Consider the following 14,287-nt stretch of genomic DNA (forward strand, 5'->3'; position numbering starts at 1 on the left):
GTAAAAGAGGCTAGAAATTTCATTTTCTCACAGTGGCTGCACCAGTCTGCATTCCCACCAACCGTGTACTAAGGGTTCTCTTTTCTCCACATCTTTTCCAACACTTGTTTGTTTTACTTATGATGGTCATTCTCACAGGTGTGAAGTGGTATCCTCGTTATGGTTTTAATTTGCATGTCTCCCAACCTAAGTGCCCATCAATAAATGAATGGATCAAAAAACTGTGGTACATTTACAAAATGGAATACTACAAAGCAGAAAGAAGAAGGAGCTCCTACCCTTTGCAACAGGCATGGATGGAACTGGGGAACATTATGCTAAGTGAAATAAGCCAGGTGGTGAGGCACAAATGCCATATGATCTCACCTTTAGGTGGAACCTAATCAACAAAACAAACAAGCAAGCAAAATATAACCAGAGACACTGAAATTAAGAAGAATCTGACAATAACCAGAGGGGAGGTGAGAGGGGATAATGGGGGGAAGGAGGGAAGGGTTTTCAGGAACAACTATAAAAGACACATGGACAAAACCAAGGGGGTTTGGAAGCAATGTAGGGACATGGTGATGGGCTGGGGTGGGGGTAGTGGTGGGGGGTAAATGTAGACAACTGTAATTGAACGACAATAAAATAATTTTAAAAAATAAATAAAAGAGGCTGGAAAATATGGTAGAGCACATGAAAATTCAGTCAGCATTAAAAGTATCCATGAAGCCCTGGCCAGGTGGCTCAGTTAGTTGGAGCATCATTCCATGCACCAAAAGGTGGCAGGTTTGATTCTTGGTCAGGTCACATAACTTGGTTGAGGGTTTGACCAACAGTCAGGGTGCAACTGATTGATGTTTTTCTCTTACACTGATGTTTCTCTCCTATACTAATATTTCCCTCTCTCCCTGTGTAAGAAAAAAAAATTCTCCATTAAAGAAATGCTGTAGTTAGATATACATACACATTTTTATAAACTCAGGGTTGGGGAGGATTTGTTATCAATGTCTAGAAAAGAAAAAGCAACAAAAGGAAAAAATAGATTTGACTACCAAAAAGGTTAAAGGCCATAAACAGTGAAAGTTGCCAAAAAAACAAACTTAAAGGGCAATAAATAAAGATAAAAAATAGATAAAGATTAAGAAGGCAAAGAGATAATGAGAAAGTATTTGCCAAACATATAAATGGCAAAACATTGAAATTCTTAATATGCAGAATTTCTACAAATAAAAATGACAAATTAATAGAGAACATAACAAAGATGACTAAAAATTCAAACCTACAGATGGTCAGTCATATATGTACATGGAATTACATTTCAGTATTGTTGGTAATATCATAAAAATGAAAACAATTCAATTCTCAATATAAATCTGGCTGACTTGTGTATTGTGTATTTATACAACCATGCAGTCATTAAAAGAGGACAACTAGATCCTACATGGGCAGGAACAGATTCCATTGATATAAAAGAGATGTAAATCACTATAGACAATGAAATTTGGGGGAAATTAAAATTAATTTAAAATATTTATATAGATTATTGAAAAATAATACAAATAATTAATTAACATAATATAATATGATAAAATAGGGCAGAATGTGGACAAAACAGTTAACATAGTTTTCCTCTGAAAAAAATATTTTTTTAGAAAGTTAAATTCTTTTTAAATTCTTTTTTTAAGATTTTACATATTTATTTTTAGAGAGGGGAGGGAGGGAGAAAGAGAGAGAGAGAGAAAGAGAGAGAGAGAGAAACATCAATGTGTGGTTGCTGGGGGCCGTGGTCTGCAGCCCAAGCATGTGCCCTGACTGGGAATCAAACCTGCGATGCTTTGGTTCAATTGAGCCTGTGCTCAATCCACTGAGCTACGCCAACCAGGGCTGAAAAAAAGATATTTTTTACAAGTTTTATACATCAAAATACTTAAAATAAATATACTGTTTTAACATCTCCACATTTGCACTAAAATTAAATTATACTGGAATTAGCTTATTAGTAGTATTTATGCTGAATAATATAAGTATATATTTTCATCTAATACCTTATTGCATGCAGATATCTCACCATTTCGGTCCAAGACAGCTGGATTTGAGAGGAAATGTACCATTTTATTTTTTATTTATGTATCTTCAAGAGATAGATTATTGTGTGCTTGAAGTTAAAAGGCATATTTCTCCATTGTCTTTAAGTTAAATATGTTAGTTATCTGTTTAATTTAAATTCATTCTTCATGCAAATCACAGGACAAAAGATATATTGGAAAACATTATATATTTTTCTTTTAAAATTTCTTATGTATTCCCAGAGATTTAAAAAAATTCATATAGTTCTCCAAGTGGTAACCTTTTATTTTTTGAATTTTCTGCATTGTTTAAATTAAAACCATAACTCATATTAATTATTAATAGTTAATTCATCCACTCATCTACCCCATCCACCCTCCTACACCTATCTATTCACCCATCAATTCATAATTCCATCCATTCAGTCTATCATATTCAAGCATATTTAATAAGTGCCTCTTCTAGGACATTGTGTTTGCCACACATATTAAATTAACATTTAGTTTAACTTAGCTTGAAACAAGAAGTCTGCCCAAATGCTTTTTTCCTCCTTCCAGGTGATCCCATATATTAAAACACACCAACAAAACATAAAGAATCTGGCCCTAGGCTTCTTGAACACCATGTGGCTTGGCTTCCCTTGACTCTGGCCTTTGTTTGCCCTGTACATGACAGATTAGTGGGGACATCCTTTATAATAGGAAATGGAGGCCAATAAAATTTGCACCAGGTTTCCAATTTAGTATCATCCTAGTCAGGACATCCCAAAATAAAATTTGTTTCAAAAATAGATCTAGGAGAAGAAAAAGTCAGGATTGAAAACAAACAATTAATTCCTCTTATGTCATTGATTCTGTGAGAAAACCAGATTTTTTAAAAAAGAGGAGTTTCTTCTTCAGGTGCAATGATTGTTTGCTGTTAGAAAAAAAAGCAGAACAAAAATAGTGCAGTTAAAGGGTACAGTGTGATAAACAATGCTATAGAACAAAACAGGAAGTTGTTTAATGGAAGAGAATCATTGACCTCAGACCTGAGACATGAATAGATACTTCAATGCAAAGATTTTTGTATTTGGAAAGTGTTGCATTGATGCTTTATGGATCAAATTTGAATGCACACAGTGTACTCCTTTTGGCTTATCTACTAGGTGAAGGGAGATAGAGCATATGCAATGTTGAATGATAAAGTGTTCCAAGGCCGTTCCACAAGAAAGAAAAATCCATTAGTTTCTATTCTAATACCTGTACTTCTTTATACGCATCATTGTATGTGTGCATGCATACATCCATGAGATTTAAGTATGATAGGAATTTTAGTTGATTTTTCATGCAAATGATCAGACATCCCAAACCGATCAGAATTTTTTTCTTGCTATAATCTTGAAAAATAGTTTCATCATAGATACATAGACTCTTATTTTTTCAAACTGTTGTGGAATGTATATTCAAAGGGTATAGATTCCAAAGGGAGAAAAATATTTCTTCTTCATACTCCACAGCTAGTACTTTTTAGAGTACTAATCAGGGAAAATATCAATTTAGATCAGTTTTCTCTCAGATATCTTGTCTTAATTCCAAGAAAAACTGTCATCCTGAAAAAAATTCTCTTCATATAGCAAAGAGAATTGGATATTTTAAATACATGCACTGATAATTCAGACAAAATTCAGGAGAAACTTTGAAGTAGAGGAGGAAGTTCCTGTAATGCTCAATGAAATTGTTTTTGTTTAAGATAGCCAGTAAGCAGTAGAGCTGATCTAAATTAGGGACACCAACCTCCAATACTTTCAAATGTGTTCTTTATGTGAGACCCAAAAGCTTATGTATGAGTCTGTTGACTTGCTGTACTCTGTGATCTTAGCTGTCTGTTATGACACTCATGTGATAGTAAAGGAAATGATTCCAGCATTGAGGACTTAGGGTCTTTGGAAGAGAAGAGGGTTGTTTTGTTTTGTTATATGTTAGTTGTTTTCCTGGGGTGTGCAATTGTCAACACTTTTGAATACAAAGAAGCTTTTGGGTTCCTTGGTTTCACCTCACTAAGTTCCTTAGTGAGAAGGCCCTGCCTTTCTACCCTTTTTCCCTGGGGCTGTGGAGATAGCCTTTGCCAGAGAGGGAAGGGAACTGGTGTCCCTGAGGACCTGCCCTGTCCAGAGAAAGAAAAACTGGACAGATGGCAGCTGACACGTAGAGGGCACTTTGTAGCAATGCTGGCCCTGAGCAGGCTTCCTGAGCCGCACTTCATTGTGCTTCCCTTGACAAGGCAGCCAAGAGGAGTTTGATGACTTGGCCTGGGACCAGTGGGCTAGTAGCCAAAGGGCAGTAAATCAAAGTGAAAAAGAGGTGATATTTAAAAAGCAAACAAGGCTTTTGTTGTTTGTTCTAGAAGGTAAAGAGAAGTAAGTTATTGTAATGGTAAAATGGTAGATATAAAACAACAATCCATGGAATAATTTTAAGATACTTGTTTGTAACAGTCTTTTCTTTAATGAGCATGCTCTATTCTTATTAAGCAAGATTCCCAATATTTTTCTAAATGAGGATGAGGGGTGTGTAAATTTTAGTTTTACCTAGAATTTGTAATCCAGTGTTAGTGAGGTTTTTATTACTTTAAAATAACAGAATATTTTAGTTCATAATCTCCACAGGGAGATTAAAAATGTTTTCTGTATGAAATTTTTCTCTTTTATCTTTCTCTCTTATTCTAATTCAAGTTTTGTTTCTCTGTCCTTAATTAGCTTTTCCACTTGGGCACTCACACATAAAAAAATATTTCTAAATTTTCACCTCCTACAATCAGCTGAGAATGGCTCTATGTCCATAGAGACAGACTCTTGGGGAAGTCAGAACTGGGTCTCAGAATACAATATTATGGGAAGAGAATGTTGGGTCACATAAGCATTTATTTGTTGTGATCATACCTTTAATCATTTTTACTTATAAACATATACTGTTTCTTTGTACTCAAATATCATGAAAGCCCACTCATCACCCTCATTAAAAATAAAAAGCATTACACATTAATTATAAGGCAAAAATACCAAGTCACTAAAACATAAACTGAAAATAATATATGACAGTAGAAATGTTGCTAGCATTATTGTTCCTTTAAATTTATTAGCAACATTTATTGAGCTTTTGCTTGTGCCAGGCACTGAGATTGGAGTTGAAAGATACATTTGCTTCCATCAGATGTGATGGAAGACTCACAAGCAAAGAAGAAAAAATACAACATAATACACTACAGAAGTGTTATGGCAGGTAGAAGTTCTGGAAACCAAGGGATCACAAAGGAAAATGTAACTCAGAGTGGAAGTGGGGATGGGGGTGAGTGACCAGTAAAGGTTTCTCAGAAAAAAGTGATCCTTGAGTTGCTTCTGGAAGGAGAGGGTTGAGGTGGGGCACCTAGGAGAGGAAGGGTGTGTCAAGTAGGGGAAGCAGCAACCTGTGGAGACTCTGAGGTGTGGCTTAGCACTGGCACATGGGGCAACTGCTAAACTTGGCTTGGCTGGAGTAAGCTGAGCTTAGAGCTGTGACTTTCAGGAGGGATTCAAACAATGACGTGCTTTCTAGAACTAACCCTCTGCTCAGAGACTAAGGTAGCCTGGAATTGTGGCTGAGGAGGGCTTCAAGGATTCTGTGAACCCTTTGAAATTTTATGCATATAAGAGTGTGTGTGGGCGGGGGGGGGTGTTCCCTTGGCAAGGTTTAACTCTTTCCTTCCATCCTAAACTGTTACATAGCTCACAAAAAACACGTAGCTCACAAGAAGGCTAAGTGTTACTTAGGTAGAAGAGGGCTATCAAATTAGGTCATTGCAATAACTGTGATGACAAGTAATGAAGTTCTGGATTGAGAAAGTGACCCTGGGGATAAAGGCAAAGAGAATTTCAGGAATAATTATGAGGTGGTGTTGACAGAATTTATAATCTGATTAGATTTGAAGAGGGAAGAGGAGGGAGTAATCCAAGCTTCTCAAATGGTAATGTTTCATGAATGATCTGTGGTTGCTGCTAAAATGCAGTTTTCTGACTAGTAGGTTTGAGAGAAGCCAGGGATCCCACACCAATAACAAGTTCTCTAGTAATGGTGATGTGATACTGTGTTCAGGCACTAGGATTTAAGCAGCAAGGGTGCGGGTAACATACTCTAGAACCATGTGTTTCAACCTCAGATATTGACATTTTGGAGTACATAATTTTCTGTGATGGGGGTGGGGACATTTTGTGTATTGTAGCACATTTAGCAGCATCCCAGGCTTCTGGTCACCAGATGACAGTATCAACCCAGTAGAATAACCAAAAATATTTTAGGCAACACCAAATTGGGAGAAGGGGGACCCAGAATGGTGGTGGGAGGCATTGCTCTCTAGTGATTCATAGTGCTGGTAAATATTAAAATCATATCAGCAGCTTTAAGATTATCAATGCCTGACCTCACCCAGACTGATTATATTCTAACCTCTGGTGGGGGAGGATGAGGATGATGCAGGGCAGCTTTAGAGAAGCCAAACTGCAACCAGGTCTGCAGGTTTGATGCTGCAGCACCTGGTCTGGGGCGAAACTGTGGCTTGAGCAGAGAACTCAGCCTGTGGAGGACCAATGTTGGTGGGAAGGTGAAGTTAGGGGTAAAGATAAGATTCCAGACTTAAATGTTCATGAACTTTATATGCCTCAGAGTTATTAGGATGGAGATGCTCACTTTGATTTTCTTGGTCACTGACAAGCTATGTGTACTTGGGCCAAATAACTATATTTCTAGTTTTTTTATTTCCTCATCTGTCAATGCTGATATTACCTACCTTAACAGTAGATGAAAAGGTAAAATTCATTACTGGATATGGAAGAAAGTAAAAATGATCTCATCATATTAAACATACACACACACACACACACACACACACACTCAGCTCAAGGTAGACCTTCAGAATTTTTTTTTGTAAAAACATATTTTGAAAATTTTGGAAAAATGAGACTTTGTTTTCATGGACAAAACAGGTTCATTTATTTTATCTAATTTTTTCTTCATGTTGACCCTATCCTTGGTATGTTTATAATCTAACTCTCACCCTAGAACCTTATTATTCATACAATTTTTTTTCACATTTTTTGTTGTTCAAGTATAGATGTCTCCATTTTAAACCACATCACTGCCCCCTACACCAGTCATCCCCACTTCCCACCCTTGATTCTACCCCACTTTGGTTTTGTCAATGTGTCCTTTACACATATTCCTGAAAACCCTTCCCCCTTTTCCCCTATTATCCCCTCTCATCTCCCTTTTGGATGCTGTCCTCCTTGTAGAAGTGTCTGTTCAACTCCTTTGCCCATTTTTTTTTACTTTAATTGTTGTTCATGTACAGTTTCTGTCTTTTACTCCCATCCCAGCCCACCCCCCCATCCTCCCTCCTTCTCCCCCTTGTCTACCCCCACTAGTTTTTGTCCATGTGTCCTTTATACTTGTTCCTGCAAACCCTTCCCCTTTTCCCCTGAAATTCCCTCCCCTCTCCCTTCTGGTCACTGTTAGCCTGTTCTCTATTACAGTGTCTTTGGTTATATTTTGCTTGTTTGTTTGTTTTGTTGTTTAGATTCCTGTTAAAGGTGAGATCATATGGTATTTGTCTTTCACTGTCTGGCTTACTTCACTTAGCATAATGCTTTCCAGTTCATCCACTTTTAGTTTTCTGAGAAAATTCCATACTGTTTTCCATAGTGGTTGTACCAGTCTGCAATCCCACCAACAGTGCACTAGGGTCCCCTTTTCTCCACAACCTCTCCAACACTTGTTTGTTGCTTTGTTTATGATGGCCATTCTGACTGGTGTGAAGTGGTATTTCATTGTGGTTTTAATTTGCATCTATCTGATAGCTAGCAATATTGAACATCTTTTCATGTGTCTCTGGATCCTCTGTATGTCCCCCTTGGAGAAGTGTCTGTTCAAGTCCTTTGCCATTTTTTAATTGGGTTGCTAGTCTTCTTAGAGTGGAGTCATGTAAGTTCTTTATATATTTTGGAGATAAATTTTGTCTGAGGTATCATTGGCAAATACATTTTCCCATATGGTTGGTTCTCTTTTTTATTTTAATACTGTTTTCTTTAGCCATGCAGAAGCTTTTCATTTTGATGGGATCTGATTTGTTTATTCTTTCCTTTATGTTCCTTGCTCTGGGAGACATATCAGTAAAAATGTTGCTGCATCAAATATCTGAGATTTTCCTGCCTATGTTCTACTCTAGGACTTCAATGGTGTCATGGCTTATATTTCAATCTTTAATCCACCTTGAATTTATTTTTCACTTTGGTGTAAGTTGGTGCTCAAGTTTCATTTTTTGCATATAGTGTCCAGCTCTCCCAACACCATTTGTTGAAGATGCTATTTTTACTCCATTTTATGTTGCTGCCCCCTTCGTCAAATATTAATTGACCATAGAGACTTGGGTTTATTTCTTGATGCAGACACTGGCTCACAGTGTCTGAGTCACTATGGATGAAATGAAACATTCACGTGTACTACTGAGTCCAGTGGAGGAAAAGGGACAGCATGGCTTTTCTCTCAAGGGGAGCAAAAGCCTCAGCCTCTGCCATGACAGGCCTTTATTGGGTTTCTCCGCCCATTACAAGATGGTCCTCATTTACTATGCACAGATTTGCTTTAGGTGGTTACCTCTTACAGAAAACAGAGGAGCCAATGCTGCTAATCACATCACAGAAGAGGGATATTTGCAAATGAAAAGGCAAAAGTATTTGTTTGGTGCACTCATCCTTGGAAGGTTTAGCATGAATTTTAGGAAGTTGCTTTGCAGTAAATGTTCTCAATTCAGGATGAGGGAGTCTGAGTAAAAAGCAAGACTCATAGTGGCCTAGGTATATTGCAGGCCTGATTCCCCATGGGAGAACCTATCTGTGGGTGTGGGTCCTGTACATCTCCCAGTGGGAGCTGGGCCCACGCCACACAGGATGGTCTGCTATAATTTCTGGGCTCTCTGTTCTGTTCCACTGGTCCATGTACCTGTTTTTATGTCAATACTAGGCTGTTTTGATTATAGTGGCCTTGTAATACAGTTTGGTATCAGGTATTGTGATCCCTCCTACTTTGCTCTTCTTTCTCAAAGTTGCAGCAACTATTCTGGGTCATTTATGGTTCCATATATATTTTTGAAGTGTTTGTTCTATGTCTGTGAAATATGCCATGGTTACTTTAATAGGTATTGAATTGAATCTATAAATTGCTTTGGGTAGTATGGACATTTTGATGATGTTAGTTCTTCCAATCCATGAACACAATATATGTTTCCATTTGTTTGTGTCTTCCTCAATTTCTTTCTTCAGTGTTGTGTAGTTTTCTGAATACAGGTCTTTTACCTCCTTGGTTAGGTTTATTCCTAGATATTTTATTTTACTTTTTGCTATATCAAATGGGATTTTTTAATCAATTTCTGCTTCTGCTATTTCATTATTGGTATACAAAAATGCCTTTGATTTCTGGATATCAACTTTGTATCCGACTGTTTTGCCAGATTCATTTATTAGGTCAAGCAGTTTTTTGGTGGAGTCTATAGGAGTTTTTATGTACACTATTATGTCATCTGCAAACAATGACAGTTTTGTTTCCTCCTTTCTGATTCGAGTGCTTTTTATTTCCTTTTCTCGTCTGATCACTGTGGCTAAAACTTGCAATACTATATTGAATAGAAGTGGTGAAAGTGGACAACCTTGTCTTGTTCCTGATCTTAGTGGGAAAGTTTTTAGTTTTTGCCCATTGAGTATGATGTTGACTGTAGGTCTCTCATATATAGCCTTTATTATGTTGAGGAATGTTCCCTCTATTCCCATTTTGCTGAGTGTTTTTTATCATAAGTGGGTGCTGCACCTTATCAAATGCTTCTTCCACATCTATTGAGATGATCATGTGATTTTTGTCTTTGCTTTTGTTTATGTACTACATTTACTGATTTGCAAATATTGAACCATCCTTGCATCCCTGGGATGAATCTCACTTGGTCATGGTGTATGATCTTTTTAATGTATTGTTGGATACAGTTTGTCAATATTTTGTTGAGGATTTTAGCGTCTATGTTCATCAGCAATACTGGCCTGCAGTTTCCTTTTTTGTTGTGTCTTTACCTGGTTTTGGGATTAGGATGATGCTGGCTTCATAAAAAAAAGTTTGGGAGTTTTCCATCATTTTGGATTTTTTGGAATAATCTGTGAAGGATAGGTGTTAGCTCTTCCTTAAGTGTTTTGTAAAATTCTCCTGTGAAACTGGCCAGTCCAGGGCATTTGTGTGCCAGGAGGGTTTTTTTTTATCACTGCATCAATTTTGTATGCTGTTATTGGTCTGTTCAGGCTTTCTGCTTCTTTTTCATTGAGTTTTGAAAGATTATATTTTTCTAGAAATTTTTTTCATTTTCCCTAGGTTTTCAAATTACTTGGCATGTAGTTCTTTGTAGTTATTCCTTACAATCCTTTGTATTTCTGTGCTGTCAGTTGTACTCTTTCTCTTCTCCTTCATTTCTGATTGTGTTTATTTGGGTCCTGTCTCTTTTTTTCTTGGTGAGCCTACTTAAAGGCTTGTCAATTTTATTTATCTTTTCAAAGAATGAGTTCCTGGATTTATTGATCCTTAGAACTTTTCCTTTAGTCTCTACATCATTTAATTCTGCTCTGATCTTGGTTATTTCCTCCTTCTGCTTGCTCTGGGCTGTCTTTGTTGTTGTTCCTGGAGTTCTTGTAGGTGTAGGATTAGGCTGTTTATTTAAAGTGTTTCTATTTTTTTTTAGGTAGGCCTGTATCACTATGAACTTCCCTTTCAGGACTGCCTTTGCTGTTTCCCATAAGTTTTGGACTGTTTTAAATTCATTTTCATTTGTTTCCAGGAACTTTTTGGTGTCTTTCTTCACCTATTCATTTTTTTTAACTGTGTGCCATTCAATCTCCATGAGTTTGAGTGTTTTTGAGTTTTATTCCTTGAGGTTGGTTTCTAGTTTCAGTCCCTTGTGGTTGGAGAAAATGCTTGATATGGTTTCAATTTTATTGAATTTGTTGGGGCTTGTTTTGTGTCTGACCATGTGGTCTATCATTGAAAATATCCCATGTGCATTTGAAAAGAATGTGTATTTTCCTTCTTTGAGATGAAAGGTTCTATATATATCAATGCTGTCCATTTGATCTAGAACATTGTTCAATGCTGCAATATCCTTGCTGATATTTTGTTTGGAAGATCTGTCCATTTTTGACGGTGGGGTGTTGAAATCCCCTGTTATAATTTTGTTACTGTCAATATCTTTCTTGAAGTCCTCCAAGATTTTTCCTACATATTGGGTGCTCCTATGTTGTGTGCATATATGTTTATAATCTCCTTGATGTAGTCTTTCCTAGAGTATTTTGAAGTGTCCTTCTGGGTCTCCTTTTATGGTCTTTGTTTTGAAGTGTATTTATCTGATATGACTATTGCTACCCCTGTTTTTTTTTTTCCTGCGCAGTTGCTTGGAATACTTTTTCCAACCCCTCACTTTCAGTCTGTTTAGATCTTTTGTTATGAGGTGGTTTTCTTGTAGGCAGCATATATGTGGTTCATGTTTTCTTATCGGTTCAGGTACTCTATGTCTTTTAATGGAGCATTTAATACAGCATATAATGACAGGGTCAGTAAACTCTAAGTTAAGAACATCCTCTTAAAGCAAGTGGTGAAATGTAATATAACTTGGTGTAAACAAATACAAACATTGAGTTGGCTAATTTGCCCTGATGCCTTTCATTTGTTTACAAATCCGTTGGGGAGAGCACAATTGTCCACATGGGCCCTTTTAAAAAGCTAGCTCTAGCATTGCAGGAGAGAAAGCAGGCTATTGAAGACCTTGAGCAATGTTGGTTCCAGCTGGAGGATCTTGTTTAAAAGAAAATGCAAGTGTTAGTCACCAACTTGGAAGAACTGAATGTGGTGTGCCCACGTTTCGGGAGCTGATGGAGTGGGCAAAGTAGCAGCATCCCAACATTGCCAAGGCCCTCAAGCAGGGCTCACCACCCAATTTGGCTCCAAAACTTCTCATGGATCACCTCACCATCTGCAGTGAACTGAAAACCAAACATTTACTCCTAAAGTCACTTAGAAAGGACACTGACAGAGTGATGACTGATCTCAGCCTAAATGGGCAGCAGGTAATCCAAAAAGACCTCTCCAATGCACAAAGGCATGTGAATTGTCTTAGGAACTTAATGGGCCAGAGATGAAAGTATTTGAACAAGATCTTGTCAGAGAAAACCCAGTTTTTCGTGGCAGTGTTCCAGGTGACTAGCCAAATTTAGCAGCGCTAGTGAAAGATATTGTTCTGTGAGCACATCTGCCTGTTGTTGGAAGATATAAGCAAACAAGTTAAAACATGTGAGAGTGCTCAAGCCAGCCTCGGACTTCCCAAAATGAAGTCACTGGCCTATGGGCCCAGGGTCATGGTATAATGAAAAGAGCCACAGAGCAGGAAATGGGTGACGTGCTGGGTAAGCTTCAGGAATTGCAGAGCATCTATGACACTGTTTTACAAATGTGCAGCCACAGGCCACAAGAACTACAGAAGTGTTTAGTTTCTAAGATGCATTCTAAGGAAGATTTTGATAAAGCTTGCCACTGGCTAAAACAAGCAAATATTGTTACATTTCCTGAAATCAACCTAATGAATGAGAATACAGAGCTTCACAAACAATTGGCCAAATACCAGCTCAGTCTTGAGCCATCTCCAGAATATGAAAATCTGCTGCTTACATTACAGAGAACCAGGCAGGCCATGTTGCCCTCACTGAATGAAGTCAATGATTCTTACCTTAGTGAAAAGCTGAATGCTCTGCCCCTGCAATTTAATGGCATTACCACTTTGGCTAAAGACAAATTCTATGAGGTTCAAGAAGCAATTCTTGCTCAGAAAGAATATGCTTCCTTGATTGAATTGACCACCCAGTGTCTGAGTGAACTCAAAGACCACTTCTTAAAGATGAACCAAGTGCCCACTAACCTGGTCATTGAAGAAGCTGTGTGTCTTTGGAATGTATGCAGAACTCTTCTGGAAGAAGTGGCAGGCCTTGGGGGAGCAATGGATGGACTGACACAGAAGGAAGAAAGTTTTCACAGCACAGGGCAGCCTTGGCAGCCAGACAGGATGCTGCAACTTGTCACCCCATACCACTAGCTGAAGCGACAAACGAATCAAAGTATTAGAAGACACCATCAGTGCTTATTAAGAACATGAGAAGATGTGCCACCAGCTGCAGAAACAACCTGAGGTTGTGAAAGCAGAGCAGTCCAAAATGAACAAGGAGATGCTTCCAGCAGATGAGAAGCTCAAACTGTATCGCTCACTGGTGGGAAGACTTCAGGACTCAGGAGTTCTGCTGAAACAAGTGGCCAGGTATCTTGATGATCTTGTTCCACACCTTGATCCCTCAGCTTGCAAGAAATCCAAGCTTCAGATCCAGTCTTGGCAAGAGAAGTTAAAACTGCTGACTTCAGCCATGGGCATGATGGTGACTCGAGACAACATTTTATAATATCAGGGCATGGAAGAAACAAACACAAAAAAAGCACAAATTATAACTGATAAGTTCAAGTAAATTAAAAAGAAAATTTTAGTATATCAAAATTCATCAGCAGAAAAGTTAAAAAACAACCCAGATAAATATTTGCATTGTATAAAATGACAAAGCTCTAGTACAATAAATTTGCAAGAAGTTCCTACAAATCAAGAATAGAAAGAGAAACAACCCAGGAGGATATATGCAGAAGATATAAATAGGCAAGCCACAGAACGGGTGTTGGAATGGTCAATAAACATAATACAGGGGTGGGCAAAAGTAACTTTACAGTTGTTCATAGGGAAAAAGACATGCAGGTTATAATTATTACAACAGCTTTATTAACTCAAAAGAATGTCACAAGGCAATTGTAAACCCACCCCATACCCTACCCCATACAAGCTGCTCAACTACCTCCCAGATATCAGGCAAATAAAATCCAGTTGGGGATGCAATGTAGTCTATTTCTTACCCATCAGATAGGCAAAAATTTACTGTAATTGTAAGGCAAAAGAAACTCATGCTTCTGGTAGAGGTGTAAATTTGTATACTACTCTCTAAGCAATTTTATAATATTTAACAAAATTAAAATGCCCAACAATCTATAACATCATGATTCCATTCTTAGCTGGGATGTTACAAAGATGCATTATTGCAGCAAAAATGTTGCACAAAGAT

At 37.6% G+C, this 14,287-nt stretch overlaps 1 pseudogene; it reads left to right on the plus strand.

Moving 5' to 3' along the window:
- Positions 1 to 11,822: 11,822 nt before the first annotated feature.
- On the plus strand, positions 11,823 to 13,585 carry LOC114501376 (annotated as a pseudogene).
- The last annotated feature ends 702 nt before the right edge of the window (positions 13,586 to 14,287 follow it).

This window comes from Phyllostomus discolor, chromosome 7, assembly GCF_004126475.2.
Source record: "Phyllostomus discolor isolate MPI-MPIP mPhyDis1 chromosome 7, mPhyDis1.pri.v3, whole genome shotgun sequence".
Classification (NCBI taxonomy): domain Eukaryota; kingdom Metazoa; phylum Chordata; class Mammalia; order Chiroptera; family Phyllostomidae; genus Phyllostomus; species Phyllostomus discolor.